The following is a 13,939-nucleotide window of genomic DNA, read 5'->3' as shown; positions in this document are numbered from 1 at the left end:
AACGTATATGTGATCCGTGTGACGGAGGAGTCACAGTTTTAAATACCTGGCCTGTAGGTAACTATTTTGAACAGCAAACTGGTGTCAATTGTTTCACTGACACACTGAAACAAATTTTTAATGGAGGTCAGAAATGGCAGTATTTTCTGAATACGTATATGTGATCCGTGTCACAGAGAAAACACAGTTTGAAATACCTGGCCTGTAGGTAACTATTTTGAACAGCAATCTGGTGTCAATTGCTTCACTGACACACTGAATCAAATTTTTAATGGAGGTCAGAAATGGCAGTATTTTCTGAAAACGTATCTGTGATACGTGTGTCGGAGAAACACAGTTTTAATTAGCTGGATTTTTAGCGCTGCAATATGGAAAGGACCTGGCTGTATTCTGCAGTGTCAACAAGCAAATGGTGCAGAAAAACTGTGTTCTCTGTATTGCTTTTTAAGTAAATAATGAGGATTACGATCCAAAAAAAATTATTCCTGGCTCCTGAGACCTGGGCCTATTTCTAGAAATATCTAACAGCAGCAGCAGACAGAACTGGAATGGAGCTCTGGTGCTATGTGCACTGCAGTCTGCTATATACCCTGCCTGCCTATATACACTGCCTGCCTATATACACTGCCTGCCTGATATCTCTGCAGATGGATTAGTCCTCAGAAGGACTGTTTGTTTAGATAGATATGTGTCTCTAATATAGTTTGGTACACATACACTGACTAGAAACACGCAAATCTCTCCCTAGATCAGCAGCAGCTCTCCCTACACTGTCTGATTCTGGAGTGACTGTGACGAGCATGGCGGTGCCAAGTCTGATATAGACCTGATGACGCTTGTAATGCCTCAACCAACATGGCTACGGCATTACAGTGAGTGGCAGGCAATCCCTGCATGTTCATTGGCGTTCTAAACAGCGTCGAGCATCTCGAGCAGTGAGATGCTCGAGCGAGCACCGAGTATTAGCGAGCATCCTCGCTCATCACTATAGGGAGCAAATGAGAGCATTGAGAGATTTAGAAAATGACCCCACTGTTATCATTAGCCGTCAGACAAAGGGGGAACGTCGTGATCATGTAACACAACAGTACAGAGACATGTGTCAGTCACTGTTAGCGAACAGAGAGATATATACAATCTTATCCATCAACCCAATGCGTTCTCTCACTGAAAAACTAGTCTCACTACTAATTGAGAGTAAGAATAATAAGCTTGTCAGCAAAGATGAGTTTAGATATTTCCTTACAGAACACCTGACTATAGCAACCTTTTATGGGCTACCAAAGATTCATAAGGGCCTCAATCCTATCAGAGGTAAGCCTATAGTTTCGGGTATCAGTAGTCTGGGCCAAAACATGGGAGTATATCTTGATGAGATACTGAGACCCTTTGTTACAGCCCTCGCTTCATATATAAGAGATGCCATGGATCTCCTAAAAAAATAGGAGGGTATCTTCATAGATGTCCGGACTTGGTTGGCCTGTATTAATGTGGAGGCGCATTACTCCTCCATACCGCATGAAAGAGGTCTCAAGGCGGTCGAATACTTTCTGACCTTTAGAGTCAAGTCTCCAGGTCCAGATGAATTACACCCCAGAGTACTGAAGGAGATCGTAGAAGAAATTTTAGAACCACTCTCCATAATCTTTGAAAATTCTTGGAGAACAGGAGAAGTCCCAGAAGACTGGAGAAGAGCAAATGTTGTTCCTATCTTCAAAAAGGGGAAGAAGGTGGACCCAGGGAACTATAGGCCGGTGAGTCTGACTTCTATACCAGGAAAGATCTTTGAACAAATTATTAAACAACATGTATGTAAGTACATGGATAAGAATGAAGTGATTAACCAGAGTCAGCATGGGTTTGTAACTAACAAGTCATGTCAGACTAACTTAATTTCCTTCTATGACAGAATCACTGACTGGGGGGATCAGGGAAATGTTGTAGATATAATATATATTGACTTCAGCAAAGCATTTGACAAAGTATCTCACACCATCCCTATTGAAAAAATGACCAAGTATGCAATGGACCAGGCAACTGTTAGGTGGATTCATAACTGGCTTAGTGATCGGACTCAAAGGGTGGTTGTAAATGGCTTCACATCCAGCTGGATGAATGTCTCAAGTGGGGTACCACAGGGATCTGTCCTGGGACCTGTATTGTTCAACATCTTCATCAATGATTTAGATGAAGGAATTGAGAGTAAACTGATTAAATTTGCTGATGACACAAAGCTAGGAGGGATAGCTAATACTAGAGAAGAGAGAGAGAGGATTCAAAAAGACCTAAATAAACTGGAGCAGTGGGCAGCAACCAACAGAATGGTTTTTAACAGGGAAAAATGCAAAGTACTACATCTGGGCAATAAAAATGAAAAAAAGCATATACAGAATGGGAGGAATAGAGCTAAGCAACAGTACATGTGAAAAAGACTTAGGTATACTAATAGATCATAGACTGAACATGAGTCAACAGTGTGATGCAGCAGCAAAAAAGGCAAATACAATTCTGGGATGTATTAACAGAAGCATACAGTCTAGATCACGTGAAGTCATTATCACACTTTACTCCTCTTTGGTCAGACCTCATCTGTAATACTGTGTACAGTTTTGGGCACCACATTTTAAAAAAGACATAGACAAACTGGAACAAGTTCAGAGAAGAGCGACCAGAATGGTGACTGGTCTGCAAACCATGTCCTATGAGGAACGGTTGCAGGATTTGGGAATGTTTAGCTTGCAAAAAAGAAGACTGAGAGGAGACTTAATAGCTGTCTACAAATATCTCAAGGGCTGTCACATTGTAGAAGGATCATCTTTATTCTCATTTTCACAAGGAAAGACTAGAAGCAATGGGATGAAACTAAATGGGAGGAGACACAGATTAGATATTAGAAAAAACTTTTTGACAGTTAGGGTGATTAATGAGTGGAACAGGCTGCCACGAGAGGTGGTGAGTTCCCCTTCAATGGACGTCTTCAAACAGAGGCTGGACAGACATCTGTCTGAGATGATTTAGTGAATCCTTCTTTGAGCAGGGGGTTGGACCAGATGACCCAGGAGGTCCCTTCCAACTCTACCATTCTATGATTCTATGAGAGGCCGGTAATTTCAAGCACATAATAACTGTGTACTCGACTTATTGAAATATACTCTCACTAAAAATGTCTTTATTTTGGATAACAAGACCAGCTCAGAAGCACCACCATGGGCAATCCATTCACACCCACTTATGCCAATTTTCTTCTGGGCTGGTGGGAGAAGACTACTGTTTTCACCAAACAGATGGATGTCTATACTTCCAATACTGAGCTATGGGCAAGATATATAGATGACAAATTCATTTTTGGAAAGGATCTCAAGTATTTTTTTTAAAAAATTGTCCTTAAACCATAACCCTATCAATCTCCGATTTACGTGGGAAATTGACGAAAACAGATTACCATCCCTTAATTTGTTGATCACGAAAGGATGAAAATGGCTTACTTATATCCAAAATTTTCTGCAAGCCCACCTCCACCAACTTCTTCTGTGGGACAACCACCATCCGTTCCCACAAGGAAAAGGACACCAAAGGGTCAGTATTTACGTTTAAGATGAAGCTGTTCAAACACAAATCATTTTACAACACTATCCAAGGACCTACACAACAGATTTCAAACTAGAGTGTACGTGACATGCAGAAGTAGTGCTGTTGCAGAGTGTGACATGCAGAAGTAGTGCTGTTGTTTTAAAAACATTCAGCAACTATTAGAAGTAACACAAGCACATGAGACAGGAAGTGTTGTGCTCCAGAAGAATCCAGCAACTAAAGGGGTTAACACAGTCATAGGAGAAGGGGAGTGTTTTAGCAGAGCCCCAGGGGGGGCAGTTGTGGGGAAGTTGTTTACTGTCTGGCTGGAGCCTAAGAGAAAGGTGGTTTATGATCTGTATCCAGGGGCGTATCTAGGGGGGGCAGGCTGGGCATATGCCCTGGGCGCAGCCGGCAGGGGGGACGCTGTCGGCCAGCCTAATGCAGCGGTTCGAGGTGTCCCCCCGGTGGCTGCATTCTGCCACCCTTCCCCGGACCGGGATTCGGCCATTCTCTGAGTGGGCTGTCAAGCTGAAAGCCCGCTCAGAGAAGCTGCAGCGCGCCGGTTCCCAGTACAATTGAAGCTCTGACCGTTGGTTTCGAGCAACGTTAGCAGCTTGATCAGGTCATGTGATCGCGCTTCTGACGTCACTCGCCAGTGCCCACAGGAGAGAGCAAAGCCTCGCTGGTAAGTGCTCCTGTGGCTATGGAGCTGAAGACACCCAAGATTCAACCCGGGGGGAGGGTTTAAATTCTGCAGGGGGGCCAATTATTAATTGTGCAGGGGTGGCAATTATTAATTGTGCAGGGGGGCAATTATTAATTGTGCAGGGAGGCTAATTATTAATTGTGCAGGGGGCAATTATTAATTGTGCAGGAGGGCTAATTATTAATTGTACAGGGGGCCGATTATTAATTGTGCAGGGGGTAATTATTAATTGTGCAAGGGGGCTGATTATTAATTGTGCAGGGAGGGCTAATTATTAATTACACAGGGGGCTATTAATTGTGCAGATGGGCTATTAATTGTGCCGGTGGCTATTAATTGTGCAGGGGGCTAATTATTAATTGTGCAGGGGACTAATTATTAATTGTGCAGGGTGGGTATTTATTAATTGGGCAGGGGGGCTATTAAATTGTGCAGAGGGGCTATTCATTCTGCAGGGGGCTATTCATTGTGCAGGGCGGCTATTTATTCATAGTGCAGGGGGCGATGCATTAATTGTGCAGGGGGGATTTATTAATTTTGCAGGGGCTATTTATTAATTTTGCAAGGGGGCTATTTACTAATTGTGCAGGGGGCTATTTGCTAATTGTGCAGGGGGTATATTTATTAATTGTGCAGGGGGCATATTTGTTCAGTGTGGAGGGGGGTATTTATTCAATGTGGAGGGTGGATTTATTCAGTGTGAAGGGGAGAGGTTTAATCTGTGGGGGGTGGGTGCAGACACATTATTGAAAGCAAGGGGGAAAATGTGTGCGGACACACTATGGGAAGTGAGGGTGATGGGATGTGTGTGAACACAGTATGAGGAGTTGGGGGGATGTGTGAGGAAGAAATATGAGAAGGTAGAGGAAACGTGTAAGAAGACTATTGAGGGGAATAGTGTGAGGAGACAGTATGGGGGAAGAAAAGTGTGAGTGGACACAGTATAGTGGCTGAGTAGTGGGTGGGGGATAGCATGAGGGGACAGTGTAAGGTCACAGCCAGGAGGGAACAGTATGCTAAGGATGGGGAGTGTGATGAAAGGGCACAGTATAGAGGCTGGGCCCTATAGGGAGGACACAGTGTGAGAGGACAGTGTGAAGAGTGGGTCCAGTATGGAAAAGAGAGGGCAGTATGGAGGGCAAGTACCATAAGAGGGACAGTGTGGGGTTATATTTTGTGCAGGGAATATAGTGAGGGTCAATTATTTATTCAGGGGATCAGTGTAGGGCAGATATTTGTATTCATTAGCATAATGACACTGCTATCTTTCAGGGCATCATGTGGGGAAGTGCTGCAGAAGACTGGAGAAGATGGAAGTCTGCAGAGACTGTGGATGGGAAAAGTCATCATGTGTCTGGACAAGAGGAAGAAAAGAAATAACTACAGAGACAACGTCATCTATCAGATAGCTGGATGTAAATGTTTTTTATGATGCTGCCATTTTTATATTTTTATTTATGTTATGTTATGTTAGGAGCATTAAAAATGTTGTCCACGTTTGTGATGAGTCTGCAGTTATTCTATGTGACTGCAGACTTCTGAATTCTCACAGTGCGCATTGCACACTGTCAGGATTCTCTCATGCCGGTGATTGGTATACATGAAGTCACAAGCTGACTAGACATGCGTGGCCTCACTCAGTGAAAATGAATTGAGCGAGGCAGGACACATCTAGTCAGAATGTGGCCAGAAGTATACAAATCTTATACTTGTGGTGACATGACCATCTACTTTTGCCAAGGAAAGGGAGAATCCTAAATGTGTGCAGTGCATGCACTGTGAGAATTCAGAAGCCTGCAGTCACATACAGTGACAGCAGACTTTCATCTCAAACCTGGACGATATCTTTAATTATAAAATAAAGCCCTGTAGCCAATCCTAACAGCGTGTAATATACTCACTGTCAGGATTCAGCTCTGCTTGCAGGTTCCATCAGTCATCACATGGCCACTTCACTCATGTGATTTTCATACTTACGGTCACGTGACAGCACGCTTTTGTTCCTGCTTCTCTCAGAGACAATTAGAAAGAGCAGCTCATCGGCATGTGACTAAGGTCAAGGCCCCCTATCAGTATTTGGTCAGTATCTTTCTCAGGAGTGGGAGTCAAAACCAGGTGAGGAACAATCAGAGAAAAGCATAATAGGAATAAGTCACTAATTCTCCATTTATCACTCACTTCTGGTTTTAGCTCCCACTCCTGAGGAAAAATACTGACCAAATACTGATATTAAGCCGTGACTTTAGTGTGCTAATTGCATGTGCTGGGGAAGGAGCGGGGGGGGGGGGGGGGGTGGCGCCAAACTGAATTCTTGCCCTGGGTGCTAGAAGACCTAGATACACCTCTGTCTGTATCTCACAGAAGGCAATGGAACAGAATTCAGGTCAGGAGGGAAGCTAAACAAAGGTCAGTTAGACTCATTGAGCTAACAGTGTGGAGTATTATTGGCCAGGAAGATAAGGACTGGAAGGAAGCCTGTCATAGAGATCATCTCCCTCATCACACCCTTCCCACCTCCATCTCCATGCAGGATAAAGAATGCTGTGTACTATTGAGTCCTTGTGAAAGAAAAGCCTGTGGTTGTGTATGCATTAAAACTGTGCTGTACTGTGCTACCAGATAATAGACTGTGTACTGCTGTGCTGCAAAGGAGACTGTACTGTTATTACTGGAGCCTGTTGCTCAAAGAGACATTTGCATTGCACTGGCCGTGCCTCATTAAATGTTACTGTTCTACCATTTATAAAGACTCTAGTCAGATGTGTCTGGTCAGCAACTGAATCTATCGTGTGCCTGAGCTGCAGCCTATGGTCACCCTGATTAACGGTTCCCCCTGGATTTCAACAAATTCATGTAACCAGTCTCGCCCCTATCTGAACTCAGGCGGCACGCATGTAACATTGGTGGCCCGTATGTGGAATCCTGAGTGGGAATTAGCGTGTAGAGGGAGAAGAGAAAAAGTGTCTGGAAAAATACAGCAGCACAGCACCTCAACTCAACTCTGCTACACCAGTTAAAGGGGACCAGCCCTAAAGAAAAACACACTAGCAACAACGGATGTGGAAAAACAAATGGACAGATGGGCAGAATTAGTGAGCTGCTTCTTCAGTTAACCTGTGAAGAATTGAGAACAGTAGCAGAACATATAAAGATGTCAGTAGAACAGATTTCCAAAGCACACAACTGCAGGCAACTGTTAGCTGCCATTAATGCAAAAATGGATGAGCTGGGGGAGATAGAAGCTGAAGACATCATGGTGACATCCCTCCAGGATCTAACACAGTTTTTAACCAGGTTGAAGTAGGAGGATGGAGCGGCGGCACCAATTACCAAAAGCGGGAATCTCTGTCCACAGACTGAACTACAGGAATTGAAAGAATAATTCAAAGCCCTAACGACAGCCCTGCAGGAATCGACCAAAACTTCTGAACGGGTGATAGACTCAGACAGGACCTTTAAACTGCTCGGGTTAGATAAATCAGGGAGATAGTCCTCTCTAACAGCACAAATCACCATAAGGAAAGAATTCAAGATCCTGGGACAGATTGGAGAATGTGAACAGAAAGAGAGACTGACTTATATGAACTTGTTACACCAGATCGATGCAGGCTTACAGAAAGGCTATCAGCCAGATGAGATCGTTGAGGGAGTGGTGAAAGCGATCAGCCCAGGACTGAATCTCCGTAGTATGTTAGAAATGAAGAGTCAATTTACCTTGCAACAGCTGAAGATGATTTTAAAAGGGCACTATAAAAAATAAGAGAGTACTTCAGAATTGTTCCACCGACTCATTAACCTCTCACAGAAAAATAATGAATCACCCCAAAGTTTCTTGTTCAGAGCAATTGAACTGAAGGATAGACTGTTGTTTGCATCCAGAGATGTAGAAGCGGAAGAGAAGTTTGATGCTGGACTAGTCCAGAAGAAGTTCTTGAGATCATTGGGAATGGGATTAATTAGCAAAGATATCAAGTTGCAGCTGAAACAGTACCTAGAAGATCCTGGAATTTTGGACGAAATCCTAATTGAAAAAATGAATGAGGCCGCTAGTTTGGAGTCAGATAGCGAACAGAAGTTAAAGAAAAGCTCTGCTCCTAAAATCACCAAAATGAGTTAGCTGAAGTTGCAGACCACCGGTTGCCAGTCCGAAGTTCATCATAGAGACCCTCCAGTGCCACCTCCGAGAGGGGACCTTAAATCACCAACAAAAGAGAGGCCTGCCAGCGCTGACTGTGAGGAAGTAATAGGAGAACTGCGAGCCGAGTTGATTGAGGTGAAAAAGTTGATTCGTTCCAGGCCAGATCCGGTATCCCTCAGACCCAGAAGTGGGTTCCAAAACAGAAGATACCCGGCTTGTGAAGCGTGCCATTCATCAAATCAGATTACGGTGTGTGTCCACTGTCTAAGATGTGGTGAGGAAGGACATTATGCCACCCTTTGCCTGAGCTGGAAAGTCTATTTTATCGTGCTTCCCATGTCTCTGTGTCCATTAGTGGTTCAGTCTCTCAGCCCTTATCCACATGTACTGTATGTCACTTGACAAATGGTAAGGTTTTTAATATTAGAGTTAAGACTGTCCCATAAGGGTCGCCGTAACGAGACGGGATGGCTTTCGCATTATTTTGATCAAAATTATGTTAACTAAGTACCCTTTATTATTTTCATGCACTATTGCAGTTTATTTATTTATTTCAGGGTATTTATGTATTGTGTTTCTGTCTTTGTTTTTTTCTGTTTAGTGGCCATGTGTGAGCATGCTCTTACATGCTGCATGCACACCAATTTACATTCCAGTTCAGTCCTTCAGGTTTTTTCAGTCTAATGTGCACAAGTGCATATAAGGGTATGGCCACCCTTGCCTGAGCTGGAAAGTCCATTTAATCTTGCTTCCCATGTCTCTGTGTCCATTAGTGGTTCAGTCTCTCAGCCCATATCGACATATATGTCACTTGACAAATGGCAAGGATTTTAATATTAGAGTTAGGACTGTCCCACAAGGGTCGCCGTGACGAGGCGGGATGGCTTTCGCATTATTTTGATCAAAATTATGTTAACTAAGTACCCTTTATTATTTTCATGCACTATTGCGGTTTATTTATTTATTTCAGGGTATTTGTGTATGGTGTTTCTGTCTTTGTTTTCTTCTGTTTAGTAGCCATGTGTGAACATGCTCTTTCATGCTGCATGCATACCAATTTACATTCCAGTTCAGTCCTTCACGTGTTTTTATGCCAAGGAATGCCAATGGTCACAGTCGTTTGGGTTAAAAGACAGGAGGTTACCAGTGCGGGGCGACTGGTAACCACGACATGGAGGAGGCCCAAGAAGCAAATCCAAATCTCATCAAACCCCAGAACGGCGCATGAGGTAAAACAGCTGGGTCAGTACTATCCCCAAGTGTGTTCCCATCTACAACAGCTGCAAGGAAGAGAGGGGCATCAGTTATGTAATGCCCAGTGTGGAGGCCAAATGATGTACCCTTGGGAGGAAGATTCCTCGGTCAGTAAAGATAGCCTCATCATCAGCCTAATCGGTGAAAGGTACCTTATACAGTGCCAGCTAGATGGACTCCTAGTGAAAGCACTGTGGGACACAGGAGCCCAAGCGAGCCTTTTAAATGAATAATGGAGAAGGCGCTACCTGCCACACACTTGCCTTCAGTCACTAAAAGAACTTTTGGGACCAGTGGAACTCTACAGCAAAGCCGTGAACCAGTCCGACATCTCTTTCATAGGCTGGGTGAAAGTGACTTTCCAACTCAGGGCCGGCAAGAACAGCAACACCATCAAGCTTTTGGTATCTTTTCTCATGATCAGTGATCAGAACATGGCAGAGGATCCTATCCTGGGTTATAATGTAATCAGTGAGGTCATCACGAAACACAAGGCAGGGACGCTGGTGGTGGATGCAATTGCCACATCACTTGCCATACCCAACGCCGTGGGGGAAAATGTGATTCATAGAGTAAAAAAAGCACAGAATACAATGGATCTAAAAGAAGTCAAGGTAGGCTTGCGCCCAACCATCATCCCTGCAAACCAAATGGTGGGGGTGAGGTGTGAAGAACCAGGAAGAAAAGTCCAGAAATGACTGTTCATGCCAAAAGACTCCTCAGAACTTCCGGAAGGCCTAGTTCAAGGTGAGACTGTGCTTACGATTCCTACTGGTGAGTTTGCTTGAATGACAGTACCGGTGATGAATACTATGAAGCACAAAATTCAACTGGATCCAAAGACTGTGTTAAGTCACATCGAAACTGTTAAAACGGTATATCCAGCCAGTGTGAGACCAGCCCAGTGGTCTACAGTGAATTCAGTCTCCCCACCAAGGAACAGGAGTTGCCCAGGGGAGGAAATTGTGCAACCCACCTCAAGGTCCTGGGATCTCCCAGTATCCCTGGAACACATGTGTGCTGAAGATCTAGAGGTAGCAAAACAGATGCTGAGAGTAGAGTGTCATGCGTTCTCCAAACATGACTCTGATATAGGCTGTATCTCGTTGTTGAATTTGAAAATCAATTTGAAAGACATGACCTCAGTAACCAGAAGTTACATGTCTGTGCCAAAACCATTACATCGTGAAGTGAAAGAATATTTACAAGATCTTATCAACAAAGGTTGGGTCCAAAAGTCGAAGTCGTCTTATTCCTCTCCTATTGTCTGTGTTAGGAAGAAGGACGGTACGTTGAGACTCTGTTGTGATTAACGGGAACTAAACCGAAAGTCAGTACCTGATTAACACCCACTACCAAAGATCTAAGATATGCTGAATAGCCTATCGGGAAGCACCTGGTTCTCTGTCCTCGATCATGGTAAGGCATACCACCAAGGATTTGTGGAAGAGTCCAGTAGACCCTTAACAGCATTCATCACACCATGGGGATTATATGAGTGGATCCACATACTGCCTGGGCTCTGTTCAGCTCCAGCAAAATTCCAGTGGAGCATGGAGACATGTTTAGAAGGATTGAGGAACGATATCTGCTAGCCGTACATGGATGACAATATGGTACACAGTTAAACCTTCTGGAAGCATATTGAACACATGACGACTGTATTACAACGGTATCAACAACAAGTTGACCCCAAAGAAGTGTGAACTGTTCAAAAGGCAAGTCCGATTTCTAGGGAAAATTGTGTCCAGAGAAGGACATATCATGTACCCAGCAGAAATCGCTCCGGTACTGGCCTTAAAAGACAAATGGCCCTTTACCATCGGGGAGTTGAGGCAGATATAAGGATTCCTCTCCTACTTTCGTACTTACGTTCGGAACTTCTCCAGGATTTCCGCCCCACTATACTTCCTGTTGGGGACGACGACAGAGACAACAGCACCCACGGAGAAAAAGAAACAACGCCGCTTCATCCCAACAGTTCATTCTCTGGACAACAGACCACCAGGAGGTATTGGAAGAACTAGTAGACTACCTGGTAAAACCACCCATCTTAGAATATCCTGATTTCAATTTACCATTTGTTCTTCATTGTGACGCTTCTCAAGTTGGACTGGGAGCTGCCCTGTATCAGTATCAAGATGGAAAAATGAGAGTCATCGGTTACGGTTCTAGAACGTTGACAGACACTGAGAAAAAATACCATCTACATTTCGAAAAATTGGAGCTCCTGGCATTGAAATGGGCTTTCTGTGAAAGATTTAGAGATTATCTCTACTACAGCAAAGAGTTTGAGGTGTACACTGACAACAACCCTTTGACCTATTTCCTCCCTACAGCCAAACTGAATGCAACGGGTCAGAGATGGGTTGCTGAAATACCTGACTTCAATTTCAGCATCAAGTACAGGCCAGGAAAATGCCATACGGATGCTGACAGATTGTCAAGAATGCCACTAGATCCTGAGGAGTTCATGCAAGAATGCTCGGAGGAAGTCAGTCTGGAAGCAATTGAGAGCACTACCCAAGCAGTGCAAGCTTATCAGGAGGAATACACACCATTGTGGTGTCCGTTGACGGTGGAAACCACCATAAAATCGAGCAAGATCACCCCCAGTCTATTCAACAACTACCAAAAGGGAAAATCCATAGAGCACAATGGGAAGATCAGATAATTGGTAGAATACTACTTTATGTGGACCAAAATCGGTTTCCAAGTAAACGGGAGAGAGACAATGAGTCACCAGCAGTATCTGTTTTAATTAAAGAATGGATGAAGCTCTACCTCAGTGAAGACTGCATCCTGTCTCGTAAAGGAGGACAAAACCGGCAGTTGGTACTACTCAGAGTATTCCGAAGATTGGTCTTCAAAGAACTCCATGAAAACATGGGAAACCTGGGAGTGGAAAGGACAACAAATTTGATTTGTGAACGTTTCTTCTGGCCGTACATGCAGAGAGATATTGAGAGGTACATGACCCTGCAGTGTGGGTGTGTGAAAGATAAACGTCCCAACACATCAACTCGGGCACCTATGGGCAACATCCAAACTATGTATCTGTTTGAGATGATCTCAATAGACTTTCTACATCTTGAGATGTGCAAGGGTGGTTACGAATACATCTTGGTGGTGATGGACAATTTCACTTGATTTGCTCAAGCATATGCCACCACCAATAAAGCTGGTCGAACAGTGGCAGAGAAGCTCTTCAATGATTTTGCTTTGAAGTTTGGGTTCCCTACGAGGTTCCACCACGACCAAGGAAGAGAATTTGAGAACCAGCTCTTTGCCAAGCTAGGAAAGTAGTGTAGAATTCAGAGATCCCACACAACGCCCTATTACAAAGAGGGTAACGGACAAGTGGAACATTTTAACTGGACATTATTGTCGATGTTGCGCACTTTAACAGCTGACGAGAAGAAAGACTGGAAGAGTTCCCTGTACATTTCTATAACTGTACAAAGAGCAAGGCAACGGGTTACTCACCTTTCTTCCTATTTATGGACGATCGCCAAGACTGCCAATCGACATCATGTTCAATACTCCGGTGTCAGAGACTTACAGAACGTATCCGGAGTACGTTCGGAAATTAAAGGAACGGATGACAGAGGCATACAACAAAGCATCCAAAGTGGTTACGCAAGGACAGAGCAAGAGTAAGGAGTACTATGATCGAAAATGTTATGGAGCAGAATTGGCACCTGGAAGCCGGGTGCTAGTCTAGAGCATACGTGAGAAAGGCGGTCCAGAAAAACTTTGTTCATACTGAGAACACCAGGTGTATGTGGTCGTAAGGAGGAAAGCTGATGACAGCCCAGTGTATGAAATCTGATTGGAACCGGGAGAAAAGAAAACCACAATAGTTCATCGGAATTTACTACTACCCTGTCATTATCTCCCACCACAACAAGACTTCCCAGAAGTAGACCGACATCATCCGAGATCGACTAAGAGACCACCACAGACTGAAGCTCCGGAGGTGGATAGTAACCTTGAAAGTTCCGATGGAGAAGAACACACTGTTGTTTTTCTCAGACCGGCAAGTAGAGGGTATGCACCATCTTCAGGAGAGTGGACTAAGTCCAGAGGCTCCAGAGTTTGTACCAAGGAGTACAGATGAAGCCCAATTCAGATCTGTTGATCGAACACTGATCTCTGAAGAGACTGATCGGCAATCAGGAGGAGTGGAATTACCAGACCGTGCGGAAACAGGCGATTCAGGAAAAGTACAGGAACTTACAGAGGCAGCTCCAAGAGCATCTGACGAA

The sequence above is a fragment of the Phyllobates terribilis genome, unplaced genomic scaffold, assembly GCF_046119375.1.
Source record: "Phyllobates terribilis strain yellow unplaced genomic scaffold, ASM4611937v1 Scaffold_11__3_contigs__length_659146591, whole genome shotgun sequence".
In the NCBI taxonomy this organism is placed as follows: domain Eukaryota; kingdom Metazoa; phylum Chordata; class Amphibia; order Anura; family Dendrobatidae; genus Phyllobates; species Phyllobates terribilis.
This window is presented reverse-complemented; position numbering follows the sequence as displayed.